At 36.1% G+C, this 15,904-nt stretch overlaps 1 protein-coding gene across 26 annotated transcripts in view; it reads right to left on the bottom strand.

The window, feature by feature from the left end:
- RIMS1 (regulating synaptic membrane exocytosis 1) overlaps window positions 1–15,904 on the bottom strand; it is a 512,610-nt gene that overhangs the window by 353,962 nt on the left and 142,744 nt on the right. The gene's annotated exons all lie outside the window — the stretch shown is intronic.

Below are 15,904 nucleotides of genomic sequence, written 5' to 3'. Positions count from 1 at the left end.
TACCTTCGAATGTTCCCAAATAGCTAGATCTTAATAGTTTGGCCTGAAAGTACGCATGCCTATATTTCCCTAAATGGAAAATTTGAGAATGAAACTGTGACACTTAGAATAATTTTCTTGACCATTTGGGACAAATCCATGAAAAGATAAGTGGTCATGTAACATAGAGGAGAGAAATAACTGAGCATAAGTAGACCATAGACTGAAATACAAGATGTTTTATTCAAAATATAATCTTATGTGTTCTGCTGCTTCACATTATTAAGTTATTTTGTACACTTCCTTTTTTACAAAAACTGTTAAATTCTACTTAATTATGTTATATACGGGGTAAAATATTACAAAAGTGCAATACTGGTCCATTTACAGATTTACATCAGTAGAACACGTCATAAACAAAATCACTGAATGAATGAAAATCTTTAATGTTTAAGGTATATCCTATCTTTTCTCCCAGACTTCCAGCTAAAATAAAAGAGCCTGGAGCTCTAGGAAAACCAGGTTCCAAATTCCTCTACTTTGGGGGTATAATATGATAATTCTAGAGACAGTTTTAAGAAGTTAGGTATCCATAATTAAACTAAGAAAATCTAAAGTCATAAAAAGAATCTGACAGTAATATGTTTTTTAGCTTTAATTCCATCATATGTTTAATACTTGAATACAGCATAATTTATTGTCTTTAATACCACACAAAAAACCCTCACACACATATATATTTTAACTTTTTAATTGACTCATTGTGAGAGAGACCCTAACAAAGCTGTTCATGAGTGGATTTCAGTCATACATTATTCCAACACCCATACCTCCACCAGTGTACATTTCCTAGCACCAGTCACACATATATTCTTATGTCCACACTGACCCTGCACACATCACTGTGTATCTTTGTTTATGTTGTTCTCTCTACACTTTGAGTTTCTTTCCACCATCTTTCTTCTAAAATGTGTGCATCTTTCTTTTCCATGGAACTCTTTGCACTGAATTTTCTGGAGTATATTCCTCATGCTCTCTCTAAAACATAATACTTCAGACTATGTTCTCAAACATAATACTTCAGACTGTCATCAAACATTGGCTTCTGTGATCTAATTATCATATACATGCTTATTATACCTCTTATATCTATTATTATGCCTACAAAGGCAAAGTTTTTCCTTGCTTTATAGAGAAAAGGAATATAATGCATACTCTATTAAAGGGTAATATATAATGTTCTATGACAATAGAATATTGCTATGTACTTTGTAAATGCTTTCAAGTAAAAAGCATTAACAAGTTGGAGAGATGGTACAGCAGGTCAGGGATTGGCTAGCATACAGTCACCCCAATTCAACCCTTTAGCCCTCTAGAGTACCACTAGCATTGCCAGGAATGATCCCTGACTCAGAGCCAGGAATAAGCTCGAGTACTGCTAACTGTGCCTCCAAAACAAAACAAACAAAAATGCGTTTAGCTAATGAATAATCAAAGTGAAACAGATAAAATCGTTTAAGGATCTCAGAATTTCACCACAAGTATATTGCTTTGACACACAAAGAAGATTTCACTGCTGCCTAGCAATAACCACCAGAATCATCAGGACTAGAGATTTGTTTTTATTGCTTTCTGATGTTTAGCTATATGAAACTTTTCCTGTTCGACTATTTCTTCTCCATTTTAGATTACATCAATTCAAGAAAATCTGAACTCTATAATTACTTTTCCAAATTGAGGAAGATTTCCTATATTTTTAATTCCAGTTGCAAGAATAACACTTCCGTATTTAGAATCACTGGCAAATGATACTCTCATATAGATAAATTGCTATTCTAGGCCATAAATTAAAAATATTTTGTTGGGTAGATAAGTTGGGGAATAACGAAAATTGTATGGGCTCTGATAGAAGAATCATTTAATCATTTATGTACTGCTAAATATATAGAGGAAGTGGTGGAGCTAAAATTCCCACACTTCCACCAGACAGAAAAATTGGAAGTGATAGATCTTCTTTTAGCACTCCTTTTAATGTAGCCTAAGGCTGTCATGTGGTAGCTTGTTCTTATTGCTATTTATGGCTATCTGTGTAATCTCCGGTCACATGAAAGTGATCTCAGGTAAACTAAAGGTTTGCAAAGGAAAGTTCCATGATCACAAGGTATAAAATTAGGGGAAATGCCAGGGCATGTGTTGTGCTTACTTACTTTAATTCCAAGAGAATGATCTCAAATTTCATATGATTTTTTTGGTAGAAAGGGACAGTAGATAAATAACAGAACAATGATAAAAATTTATACAAAGTATATTGCAACTGTTTCTTTACCTTTTACTTTTCATGCCTTCTTTCTTGATAATAGATCAGTTAGAAAAAGAGAGCTTGAACTAAATTATTTTTTGATTTGAGATCTATTTGGTGAAAAATAATGAAAGCAAAGCTAGTAATCAAAATTTTTCTCTTAAATTTTTTTGCATCATCAATATCATTTGATAACATCTTGATATTTAATTTGATAAATTTTGTATCATTAATATAAATTTTTTTCTATATGGTATCATTGTGTTATAAAATATAAGTATGTATTTTGGATTCAAATGTTTGTTCACAAAAATTTTAAGTATTATGGAAAGTAAACAATTCATATTAAACCATTTATAGATCAATTCAGATTTATTATAATCATAAATAATTGAGTATTACATATTTATAATATATGATATTATATATTATTTATTTTATATCCCCACACGTTCTGACAGGCCTCATGAATGAAGGTACCAGCAGAGGAACCCAGGTGTGTGTAATCCCATCAACAGCCAACATCCAGAGAGAGACTTAAAAGCAAGCTCTCAGGAGAGAGTGATGCAGAGAGTCTCTTGCCCGCATGCCTGGCTGTCTTCCCCAGGGCCCTCAGAGGGGATGAGCTTCAGCTTCCCTCCCCACCCCAAGCAGAGCTCCCGGCGGCCAAACACCACCAGAACCTAGCTACAGCCATACTCGAGGCCCCTCTCCATACATTCAGACAGGCCTTATGCATGAAGGTACCAGCAGAGGAACCCAGGTGTGTGTAATCCCATCAATGGCCAACATCCAGAGAGAGACTTAGAAGCAAGCTCTCAGAAGTGCATGGCCTCTAGATATCTTCTCCCTCTGTGAGAAATTGGCAAGTTTCTGAGAGTTTCCTGCCCACATGGGACAGCCTTGCAAGCTTCAGATGGTGTATTCATATGCTAAATCCAGTAACAAACTGGATCTCATTCCCCTGACCCTGAAAGAGCCCCCAGTGTGACATCCTTGGGAGGGCCTAGTAGAGATAGACTTCTAAGATCTCAGGGAAAGGACGAAATGAGAAGTTACTGAGCCCGCTTGAGAAATTGATGATTAATGGGATTTTGTGATTGTGGTAATGTTGAATGACTATTTTATGATTTGTAATTTTTTTCTATAATTTGGAAATCTATAGACTTTTTCTAGATAGGATGACAGTGAAAGCTAAGTAATGTTTGACAGTCTTGTCTTAAATCAATAGCATTTCCAAAATGATGGAAAATGAAATGTTTCCTTTCTTAGTTCCTGAACTATCACATTGGTGGTGAGTCAACACAATTGTCTGCCAAATCCCTTCCTAAAAAGACAAATAAAAGCAGGGATCTCTGTCATTTTAGTTGAAATTGCATATATTTAAATAGGACATTTCTTAAAATACAGATTAAAATTACTCAGAATGTATATTTCTCTTATCAAGCACATACATACATACACTCTTTAGAGTCATTTGGATTCTTAAAGAAGAGGCTTTTCCAATATAGAGATTCAATAAGCACTTAAGCAGTTTTCTCCATACCACTCCCTCCATTACAATTAGCAAAATCAATTATTGACAAGTAAAGCTTTATTTATGGCCAGAAATGCTTTTTGGTGTTATTTCAGAAAAAGAGATAATGAAGAGCAGAAATGTACATTGAAGCTTCTTAACAAACTTTAACAAGTTAGTGAACAGTTTTTTTCTTTTTCTTGACCCTAATAGTGGTCTGATCTTGCCACATCAGTTTCTGAGTGTGGTAAAAGAAGAAAGGATCAATAACACTAAAATTTTGGTCAAAATCAGAATAACAATGAGAGCACTCTGTGGCTTTTATAAGCTGAATAAATAGTTCTCCTATAGTTTTGTGTTATCAAAAACAGTAGTTCCTGACCCACATCCTAGAGCTACCACTGTGTAAACTCAACCATGTAAATTCATCCCAGCTATACAAATTCACAACTACATCATGAAACCAGATGCAAACCAAACCACTAAAAGTCATGGGTACCCAGCTGAAAATTCTGGGGAACCCTCCGGAAGAAGAGAGGCTAAATCCCCACCTTGCCGGAGCTTGGCAGCAACCTCCTACTCTGCAGCTGCTACCAGGCCTATGGCCCAACTCCACTGCTTCACAACTAATTTCTGCAGAGACACCAAACCAATGAAAATTCCAGGTACACCAGTGTTCAGCTGTGAATGCTGGCTTTTCCCAAGGTGGGGCCATTGTTGTCAGGAAACCTCCCCTCCCCACCCCAGCTCAGTAGCCTATATTCACACCCCACACCTACCACCATAGAAGCTCATTGGTTTACTTCTACAGATCCTGGAATACTTGGAGTGCTCACCTGCATATGTGGCTGAGACTCCTCCAGGTTATACAATATTGGCATCCCAGTAAGAGCACACCAAGTTCAATGGAAAAGTAACATGGAAGCCAACTAAGATCAGTTCAGAATAACAATAACATAGAAGGCTCAATTAACAACAAATGGCTTAGTAAACCCTCAGACAAGGACGTCATCACTCCATGGTAAGATATAACAATTTTCACAAATTTTCTATTATTGAAATAAGTTTTGATAACTCCATTAACCAAGTATCAACTGATGTAATATAAAATAAATTATTTTGTGCCTGCTAAAGAGGCAGGCTTAGGGAGTAGTTGGGAAAATCAGGTCTGTGGTGCAGGGAAGGTCACTCTAGTGGTAGGATTTATGTTGGGACATTGAATGCCTGTAACAATTATATTATGAACAATTTTATAAACCACCGTGTTTAAAGTAAATATAGTTTTCAGTAAGATAGCACCAAAATCTTTGAAGAGAAGAGATAGAGCGATTAAAAAAAACCAAAACATTTATTTCATCTTCTCAAACAGTATTTTATTCCCAGCATTTTATTCTTTCCACGATATTTCTTCATGACTCCTAGTTACTAAGCATAAAACAAGTCAGAATATGTAACTGATGTAAATTACTCCTAGTTAAGTTTTTTTGTATGATGTGATACTTAGGCAAACCAGGAATGTATATTAATTATTAACACTGTCAAATAAAGAGAATTTGTGAGTTAATGGATTTATAATTGGTATTTTTGAAGGTCAACTTACATGTAGAGAAAAATCTAGATAATATGATTTTGTCCTGATAAAGAATATTCTAGTAAGATTTTAGGATATCTAGGAGTATTAAAATAAACCTGCCAATTTAAAAAAATGCAGGTATCAAACTGCAATAGATACATATATGCTTTCATTTCAGGATATCATGAATCAAAGCTTTTACAGTTCTCATAAGTATGCAGATGTTTTGAGGGGAGATGGTTTGGCTTTTGGATCATAGTTGATGTGCTTAGGCTACACTCCTGGCTCTGTACTCAGAGATCACTTTAGGCTGTGTTCAGTAATCATATATGGTGCTGAGGATTGAAACTGTGTTTACCACATGCAAAACCGCATACTACGCACTATTCTCTTTCTCTTGCCCAAACATGCAGATTTTGATTCATGTCATAGTTTGAGGGCATGTCCAACGCTCTTCGTTGCAAACAAGGTAGTGTGATGCTGCTGGGTTTGGAACCACAATTTGGGTAGTTATCTTATAGATTACAAAATCATTTTACTGGACTCAAAGATTTTTGCCACTTTCAGTGACTCTAGAGACTCTAATTCCAGCACAGTTCTGGTAATGTTTTATTTTTACTTAAACTATTATACTTTTAGTATTGGCATAATTGCTGTTTGAAAACATTTTGTTTCAAAGGATAATAAAGGTATGTCTTAGAAATAAAACTTCAGGTGTCAGAGCGATAGTACAGCGGGTAGAGCATTTACCTAGTATGTGATCAAGCCGGGTTTGATCCTCGGCATCCTATATGTATGGCCTTCGGAGCACTGCCAGAAGTAACTCCTGAGACAGAGCAGGAATAACCCGTAAGCATCACTAGGTGGGACCCAAAAAAAGCAAAATAATAATAATAATAATAATAATAATAATAATAATAATAATAAGTTCAAAGAAATATCCTTTTAAGGTATTTTGTTCTGATTTTCTGTTATTCCATCATTATTTCTATAATCTGATTTATAAATATATCACGAATTACGAATCACGAAAATCCCGTTAATCACCGATTTCTTGGGCGGGCTCAGTAACCTCTCATTTTGTCCTTTCCCTGAGATCTTAGAAGTCTATCTCTACTAGGCCCTCCCAAGGATGTCCCACTGGGCGCTCTTTCAGGGTCAGGGGAATGAGATCCAGTTTGTTACTGGATTTAGCGTATGAATACACCATCTGAAGCTTGCAAGGCTGTCCCATGTGGGCAGGAAACTCTCAGAAACTTGCCAATTTCTCACAGAGGGAGAAGATATCTAAAGGCCACATGCTTCTGAGAGCTTGCTTTTAAGTCTCTCTCTGGATGTTGGCCGTTGGTGGGATTACACACACCTGGGTTCCTCTGCCAGTACCTTCATGCATGAGGCCTCTCCGAATATTTTGAGAGGGGCCTCGAGTATGGCTGTAGCTAGGTTCTGGTGGTGTTCGGCCACTGGGAGCTCTGCTCGAGGTGAGGAGGGAAGCTGGAGCCCATCCCCTCCGAGGGGCCCGGGGAAGATAGCGGGCAAAAGACTCTCTGCATCACTCTCTCCTAAGAGTTTGCTTTTAAGTCTCTCTCCGGATGTTGGTTGTTGATGGGATTACACACACCTGGGTTCCTCTGCCGGTACCTAGATGCATGAGGCCTGTCCTATAATTCAACATTATAGGCACTGATATTTTAAAAAGACGTTTCAGGCAAGTGGAAGCAAACATAAACAAATGGGACTACATCAAACTAAGAAGCTTATTTGATGAAACTAAGAAGCTTCTTCAAAAGAAAGAGTGACCAAAATACAGAAAGAGCCCACAGAATGGGAAAGAATGTTTACCCAATACCCATCTGTTAAGGGATTAATATCCAGGATATACAAGACACTAGTAGAATTGTACAAGAAAAAACCCTCCAACCCCATCAAAAAAATGGGGAGAAGAAATGAACAGATGTTTCCTCAAAAAAGAAATACAAATGTCCAAAAGGCACATAAAAAAATGCTCCACACTGCTAGTCATCAAGGAGATGCAAATCAAAACAACGAGATATCATCTCACACCACAGAGACTGGCACACATTAAAAAGAACAAAAGCAATCAGTGCTGGTGTGGATGTGGGGAAAAAGGGATGACCTTTCACTGTTGGTGGGAATGCCAACTGGTCCAGCCTTTCTGGAAAACAATATGGACAGTCCTTCAAAAACCAGAAACTGAGCTTCCATATGACTCCTCAATACCACCTCTGGAAATATATCCCGAGGATGCAAAAAATCACAGTAGAAATGACATCTGAACCTATATGTTCATTGCAGCTCTGTTTACAATAGCCAAAATCTGGGAACAACCCAACTGCCCTAGAACAGATGACTGGTTAAAGAAACTTTGGTACATCTACACAATGGAATACTATGCAGCTGTTAGGAGAGATGAAGTCATGAAATTTGCTTATAAATGGATAGACATGGATAGTATCATGCTAAGAGAAGGACAGACATAGAAGGACTGCATTCATTTGTGGAGTATAGAATAACATCACAGGAGGCTGACGCCCAGGGACAGTAGATACAAGGGCCAGGAGGAATCCACCATAGCTGGAAGCCTACTTCAAGAGTGAAAGGGAGAAGACAGATGGAATAGAGAAGGGATCACTAAGAAAATGATGGCTGGAGGAACCAGTTGGGATGGGAGATGTGTGCTGAAAGTAGCTAATGGACCACACATGATGACCTCAGTGTCTGTGTTGCAAGACATAACGCCCAAAAGTAGAGAGAGAGTATGGGGAATACTGTCTGCCATGGAGGCAGGGGGACGGTGGGGAAAGGGGAGATACACCAGCAATATTAGTGGTGGGGAATGAGCACTGGTGGAGGGATGGGTGTTTGCTTATTCTGAGATTGTAACCCAAACATGAAAGCTTGTAACTATCTCACGGTAATTCAATAAAATAAAAAAAAGAATACAAATCATAAGAAAATAAAAGACATTTCAAATAAATATTTGCATAAATCAAGGAGAGCAACCAAATAATTGTTCATGTTTTTAAGTAAATAAATGCACCATTTTGATAAAATATTTAAATATTTAGATTTTGTTAAGTGTCCTGTTAGAAACGTACAGCAGAAATATTATGGCCAAGGAGTTCAAAACTTTTATCATAGGTATGCAGTGGTAGAACAGAGGTTTAAATGCAATCAGGCACGTGTCCGACTTGGTGTGATCCTCAGAAACACACACTTCACTAAGCAACACCGGGGTGGTTCTGGAGGCCTATGAGCACTGCCAGGATGTCCTTGGTGACCTACAGTACCACAGCTTCAGCCAAACAGATTGGTCGGTAAGAACAGCAACCACATGCAGCCGGAGTCCCCAGAGCCCTGGAGCACTTCTTAGGAGGCCACCCTTTTCTGCCACTTGAACTCCCACCAAATAACTGGAGTGGGCTACAAGTTGTCGTTTAACAGAATCATGTTTTACAATAATTATCATGTTTAGTTAGAATCAGAACAGATTTTCTTATATGTAATCAAAATTTTATAGTGTATGCAATCAGTTGTATGCCTTTATGATTATTTAACTTTCTAATCTTGATTTTAAAGATACCCAAACTTTCAAAATTGAGATAACATTCATATGACTCTATGTATTTTGGGAGTTGTAATTTTATATCCCTTCAAATTATGTGACACCCCCAGCTATCATCAAAGTTCTGGTATCCCTCCATTCCGTAACAGTTCATTTAACCCCTCCCCTCTTCACTCTTCCTTCCTTCCACTGCTGTGGGTCTATGGTTTGATTCCATTGATTCTGTCTGCTCCTATGCTTGGCATCTCTACAGTAAAGACAAGTTAATTTTTGCATTCTGTTTTTATTAAACAGATGAATACACATGTAACTAAAAAATTTCTCTGATATATTTACTGCCTCAAAAGTACAGCAAGTGATATATATCAAGGCTGCAATAATTTATTGTACCTCAAACATCTGTGAAATAAATATTTCAAAATCTAAGCTATATGAAGGTAAATCGAAGATCATGGTACTTCCAATCTCTTCTATATTCTATGAAAAATTCATAAAAACTGTTGCAGTCATTAGGTTAATTAGGGCATGAGAGTCTCATATGATAAATCTATCAAAAAAAGCTGGATCAGGAAAATTTTATATGACATTCTAGCAAAGGAGGAAAGTGCAAATTCTTTAGTGCAGGATCTATTCAGTTCATTTCTAAGATGAGACTGTGGACTATAAATAAAGAATATTTACATTCACTTATTTTCAGGGAAAAATAAAATAGCTTTCATTTGAATTTACATTCTCTAAGGACATTCCCAAGCACTTCCTGTTAGATGTGTTCAGATGTGTTGTTTCAGTCTTGCTGCCCCTTCAAAGAGGCAGAGATTGTTTGCCTCAGACACAGGTCCACAAACCTATATGACCAGTTAAGTTTTCCAGGCAAAAGAACTGTAAGGTCTCTTGGCCTTGGTAGCCAATAAATTAGAAAAATGTCAGCTAGATCTTAGGAATGTAATCACGGAATGATCAAGAAATGTAGAATTGTTCCTCGAAGAAAGAAACAGAAAATATGAGCAAATTTCTCTACACATATATACACACACACTCACATACACAACCATTACATAATCCTAAGGTTTGAGGACTTTCAGAAATATATAATAAAACAAATTATTTGTTCCTAGTCAAAAGGATCATTGGAAATAAATGAAATAAATAGATAAAAGTAGATCAGAGACAAAATTTTTGACATTTTCCAATACCCCCAAAAAATGTACTTAGTTGAATTGGCAATAATGAACTATATTCGGTAAAAAGGGTCCTACCTAACATATCCATGCTTTCTTAGACATACTGCGTTACCTCACTGATCTAGACAAATGAGAAAATGCTGCTCTTCATTTAGGTTTCCAGGTTGCAAGATGAGTAATAACAAACCACACTTCTGATATGATATTTATGCTCTATAAAGTCTCCTTCCATGCTGAACTGAGGATGGCCTGATAATTTTCAAGTAGGAGAGTAACATTATTTAATTGTTATAAATCCAGGTGATAAAATCATTGTACTTTCTTTCTTTATTTCTTGGATCCACAGTTTCTGAGAAAGCTGGCTGCCACTTTGTGAGGACACTCAAAGCAACTTATCTATCCACTTTGAAAGGACCAACCTTCATTCCAGCAGGAATAAATAAGGGATCACTAAGCCAATGCCGGGTGGAGGAATTGTTCAGAATGGGAGATGTGTGCTGAAAGTAGATAAAGGACCAAACATGATAAACCTTCAGTATCTGTATTGCAGACCATAATGCTCAAAAAATAGAGAGAGAGAGTATGGGGGAAACTGCCATGGAGGCAGGAGGAGGTTTGGAAAGGGGGGGCGTGTACCGGGAACATTGGTGGTGGAGAATGTGCACTGGTGGAGGGATGGGTGTTTGATCATTGTATGATTGAAACTCAAACATGAAAGTCTGTAAGTATATCTCATGGTGATTAAACAATAAAAAAAATTAATTGAAAAAAAAAGAAAGGACCAACTTTCTAGCACTAAATTACTAATCATATAAGTGACATGGAAGCGCATTACACAGTCTAGTCAACGAGTCTGGAGGATATGGAGCCCTTTGAAAAGTTAAAATATATTTATTAAACACATAACAACTGGCAATATTGACAAAGACATCTTTGCTCATAAAAATATGGTATAAATAAACATATCACACATCATTTGAGTATCTTCAATATGCTATTCAAACTTAACACTTACCTGTCTCAACACAAGACTATGAATAAAGACTTTATTTTCTAACTACCTCTGGATATAGGTGAGTCCATTTACTCAATTTAGTTAAAATAAAATTTATAGTTTAGCCTTCACAATAGTCCTGTTAAGGCTAATAACTATATTTCACAAATGGTAAACCAAGGCTGAAAGATCAAGTGCAATCAGGGATGAAATATGAGTCTAGTTTACTGAGCATACTAGAGATAACTTCTATATCTGAATAAAAATAACATGTATAAAAACCATAGGAAATGCAAGAGAGTCAAATATTATGAGGAACAAAGAAGTCAGTGAGTAAAAAAAATCATCTCAAATGTAAATTAAGAGAGAGAAGTAGCAAAGAAGAGACAAAAATTCTCCTCCATAAATTTATGATGTGTTTTCTTTAAAGTTCAGTAGTACATAATATCAAATTGTGTATCTTAATTTTTGTAAAGAGCAATTTCCTGAGATCCAAAATATATCTTATAGGACAAGGAACGGGGTCTTACTCAGACACGATCTTTCAGTACAGAACATTGAGATGACACATGAAGACTAATATTTAACAACTTAGTTTACACTAACTTCTGTTTGGGAAGTGCTTTAAACACAAAATTGTGCTTTATTATTAAATTCTATGTTAATACTTTATTTTTAATAAAAATAAAGTTTATTTTTACATTCTAGTTTATTTTAAAATTCTGTTTTAAATATATTAATTTACATGGATGAATGAAGTAAGTTAACATATATTTACATATGTGTTTACACAAAAGTACTAGCTTGAAATAATCTTGGTTTCTGAATTAATGCAAGCAAGAAACCTATAAAGCATTTTACATAACAATTCTTTTTGATTTGAATTATATTCTTGACTCAATGAGATACAAACAGAATGGAAATGAAAAGATTTTACCAAGAATAAAGGGCTTCAAAGAAATAATCTACGTTTTACATGTTATGAAATAATAATCACAGAAAGGCCTATTCTTTTTGTTAATAATGACTAGAAAAGAAAATTAATCAAATCAGCTGATACCTTCCTATAGTGAACATTTAGTAAATCTAGATATTTTTTAATGGAGGGATCATATTAACTGTTCTCAGGCATCACTAGAAGGGAGCAGAAGGGTCAATGCCGCTAGTGCTGGGGTGGGTGGTGTTAGTATGGGACATATTGAGTTAAAATAGAATCTAGGACTTTTCATATGCTACGTTATCTCTATCACTGGAGTTATCTCTCCAACCCTTTAGGTCTAGAGAGGTTTGGGGGGATTTTGGGGGGGCTTTGGCATTTGGGCTACACCAGCAAAGCTCAGCGCTTACACCTGGCTCTGTAGTGAGGGATCACACCTGGCAGTGCTCAGGGAGCCCTATAGATGATAGGGATCAAATAAGGGTCAGCCACATACAAGGCAAGTGTGTGCCATACCTGCTGTACTATTTGCTCTGGTCTAGATTGTGTCCTTAGGATGTTTAATCATAATAAAATATAACACCAACAACAAAACTCCAAAAGTACAAAATATTGTATTCTGTTATTGGCTACATATGAATTGTATGGGCCCTAAAATGTTCCAGAAACTTTGATTAACTTTGAATATACTGGGCTACTGACAAATGACATATAAATATGATACCTATTTTATATTTCATATCAGAGCTATAATTTATAAGCTATCAAAATCAAATAATAGCATTTTCTTATTATTTTAGGATGTATGTGAGTCTTTTGAATTATTTGGATAGGGGCCAGAGAAATAGAGAAGGGTATAATGTATTTGCCTTGCATACAACCAACTTGAGTTTGATCCCTGGCACCACGTATGGCTCCAAGACCCACCAAGAGTGATCGCTGAGTAAATTACCTTACCCAGGGATATGAGTAAGTCCTGAACACAGTGAGGTGTGATCCAAAAATAAAACAGATGAGCAAATAAGTAATTTGTATAACCTAACTAATCTCAAATAACTCCCTAAGATTGTGCTAGCTCTCTCTTCTTTGTTGAATTTTTATGTAGAAAACAAAATAATTCAAGATCACTTCTAAATCAAAAGCTGTAATTTTAAACAATAGTCTACAATAGCCAGCTGTTACTAAAAAAGTTAGAATTCTCCTCATTAATGAGCAAAAGCCAAATGAAAGTAAATTAAAGAACTAAACTCTATACATTTACATATACCCATAAGTATGTATCAAAGTCTTTAGTGTAACGAATAACATTTTCTTTGTTAAAATGAAAAGAGAGTCTTTCTAGTCTGTCTCTCCATTCTGTTTTACTGTTTTAAGATCAATTCATCAAAAACATTTCTTTTTATCTCTGTCTAGTTTGTTTTGGAAAATGTGTAGAAATGTCTATTCTCAGAAAAGCCTGTCTTCTGATATTTTAAATTTAACAAAAAGTAATAGAGCACTCTAAGCTAATAAAAAATCAACTACATAACATGTGATAAAATTCCTCTTAAATACACATAAAGACCCCACGAAGATTTCTACGCAATATAAAGTATTTGGAATACTGGACATCTAACTGTGTAATGCTCTATTAAGTCATTAGTAAACATTTCTCTTGAAGTTAACAACAATGGATAAATAGCAAAGACTAAGTTTATCTTCTACAGTTACAAGTATGTTCTGTAAATACACATAGACAATATTTTGCGTTGATCACCAACTCTCATAACTTTTCAACTTCCATAAAAGCATTTACATAGAATAATTTGGGAATGATAACAGTGGATAATAATGATAAAGACCTATAGAATAGCCAAGATATTACTGTTACAAGCTCCAAATCCTTCCACTTCTAATAGTAAATAAATTGAAATGATTTTTCTGTCCATGGCTGAAAAAATGTTTCAGTGAGTTATGATTAAGTTAAATATTTTCTGTGAATATTTCATCAGTAAAACTTATAATCTAAAATGGCACAGGCACTGGTGAAGGGATGGGTGTTTGAGCATTGTATAACTGAGACTTTAACCTGAACGCTTTGTAACTTTCCACATGGTGAATTAATAAAAGAATTAAAAAAAATAAAATAAAATGGCACATGCTATTTTATTTTTAATAAAGATCTGTTTCCTCTATTTGGGCAGCATCAGGTTGGATTCGATTATGGAAGAATTCTCTGTTGTTCCCTAATATCCATTCTTCCCTTCTTTTATAATATGATATAATATGATAGTTATCCTTGATCTATGTACATGACTAAAGGGAACACAGACTGTTTCACAAGTCCCTTCGCACAAAGGTGTTACCATGTGCCCAGTTTCTAGTCAATGGGATATAGGCAGACATTACTTATAACTTGGGGGAGTTACTCTTCTAAGGACAGGGTGATCCCTGCCCTCTTCCCTCCCCCCTTACTGTTGCCTGGATATAGACATAAGAAGTGTACCCCAGCAGCAAACCTGGATGGTGACTGACTTTGATACATACAGAGTATCAGGAGAGGAGAAGCCTAAGCTCAAGAGGTCTGCATACTCCATGTAGAATTGTTACTGAAGCCTTCCCAAGCCCGAAAGAGAGATAAACTTTGATCATTTTAAGAGGATTTTCTTTCATTCTTTCACTCTGGTAATTCCAATTCCCAATGATGCAGACTCCTTTCTTTGAGCCCTAATCATCCCGTGCTTCAGCTGAACACAGAGCTCACTATATGCTACTGATTATCTGTTCGTCTGAGTCACTGTCATCCCGTTGCTCTTCGATTTGTTCGAGCAGGCTCCAGTAACGTCTCTCATTGAGAGACTTATTGTTACTGTTTTTGGCATATCCAATAAGCATGGGTAGCTTGCCAGGCTCTGACGCACGGGCTCGATACTCTCAGTAGCTTGCCAGGCTCTCTGAGAGGGGCGGAGGAGTTCGTCTGAGTAAGGACAGGAACTATGTTTACCTTTGCATTTTCCCAGGACATGGAAAATCATATAAATTAAAATACTTTTAAAGGCTAGTTACATACTTTACTGAGCATATTATAGGCAAAGCATAGTCATAAAAATCTGCAGTTTCAACACAAGGTGCTGCATCCTTGAGCTTCTAGGATATTCAACAATAGTTCAAAAGTAACTTCTTTAGGTATACCTATATAAGCGCTTTAATTTTAACAGAAAGTGAAAGCTCACTGTATTTGTTTGTTTTTGTTTATTTTGTTTTGTTTTAGGCCCCACCTGAAAGTGCTCAATCATACTCCCGGTGGTGGTGCTCAAGGAACCATGTGGTGCTGGGAATTGAACCCAGGCTTCCCACATACAAAGCATGCATTCAGCCTACTGAACAAAGATCTCACATTTAATGGCTTCTCAGTGAATAACTGAGACAGTTCCAATCCAAAGTAAGTCAGCTCTTTCTGCTGTCAAAGGAGGTCAGACCATTAACCTTTAGGTATGTGTGGACAAGTTTTGATAAGTGTAGTGAAATTAGAGGTGAAGAAATAATTTACTCTGTTGCATCTACAATAACTTTAATAAAAAAATGGGTCTGAAACATAAATGATAGTTACATGGAAGTTAGGATAGTAACACACAGTAGGTATTCATCAACAGCACATAAAAAATGGTCATTGCTCTCACAAGTTTCACATTTAGCTAAGAATGTCTGTTTTTACAGAGGCCATGAGTTTGTTGCGCTGAGGCTGATAATAATAATGATTCTTGTTATGTACTATCCTTTCAGTACTTATTCAACATCACACACCAATTGAGGAACTTTATATAAAATTATTCCACTTAACTGTAACAATAGTGAGAGTT

This window comes from Sorex araneus, chromosome 4 (assembly GCF_027595985.1).
Source record: "Sorex araneus isolate mSorAra2 chromosome 4, mSorAra2.pri, whole genome shotgun sequence".
Classification (NCBI taxonomy): Eukaryota; Metazoa; Chordata; class Mammalia; order Eulipotyphla; family Soricidae; genus Sorex; species Sorex araneus.
Note: the sequence above shows the minus strand (reverse complement) of the source record. Positions and strands in the feature narration are given on the sequence as shown.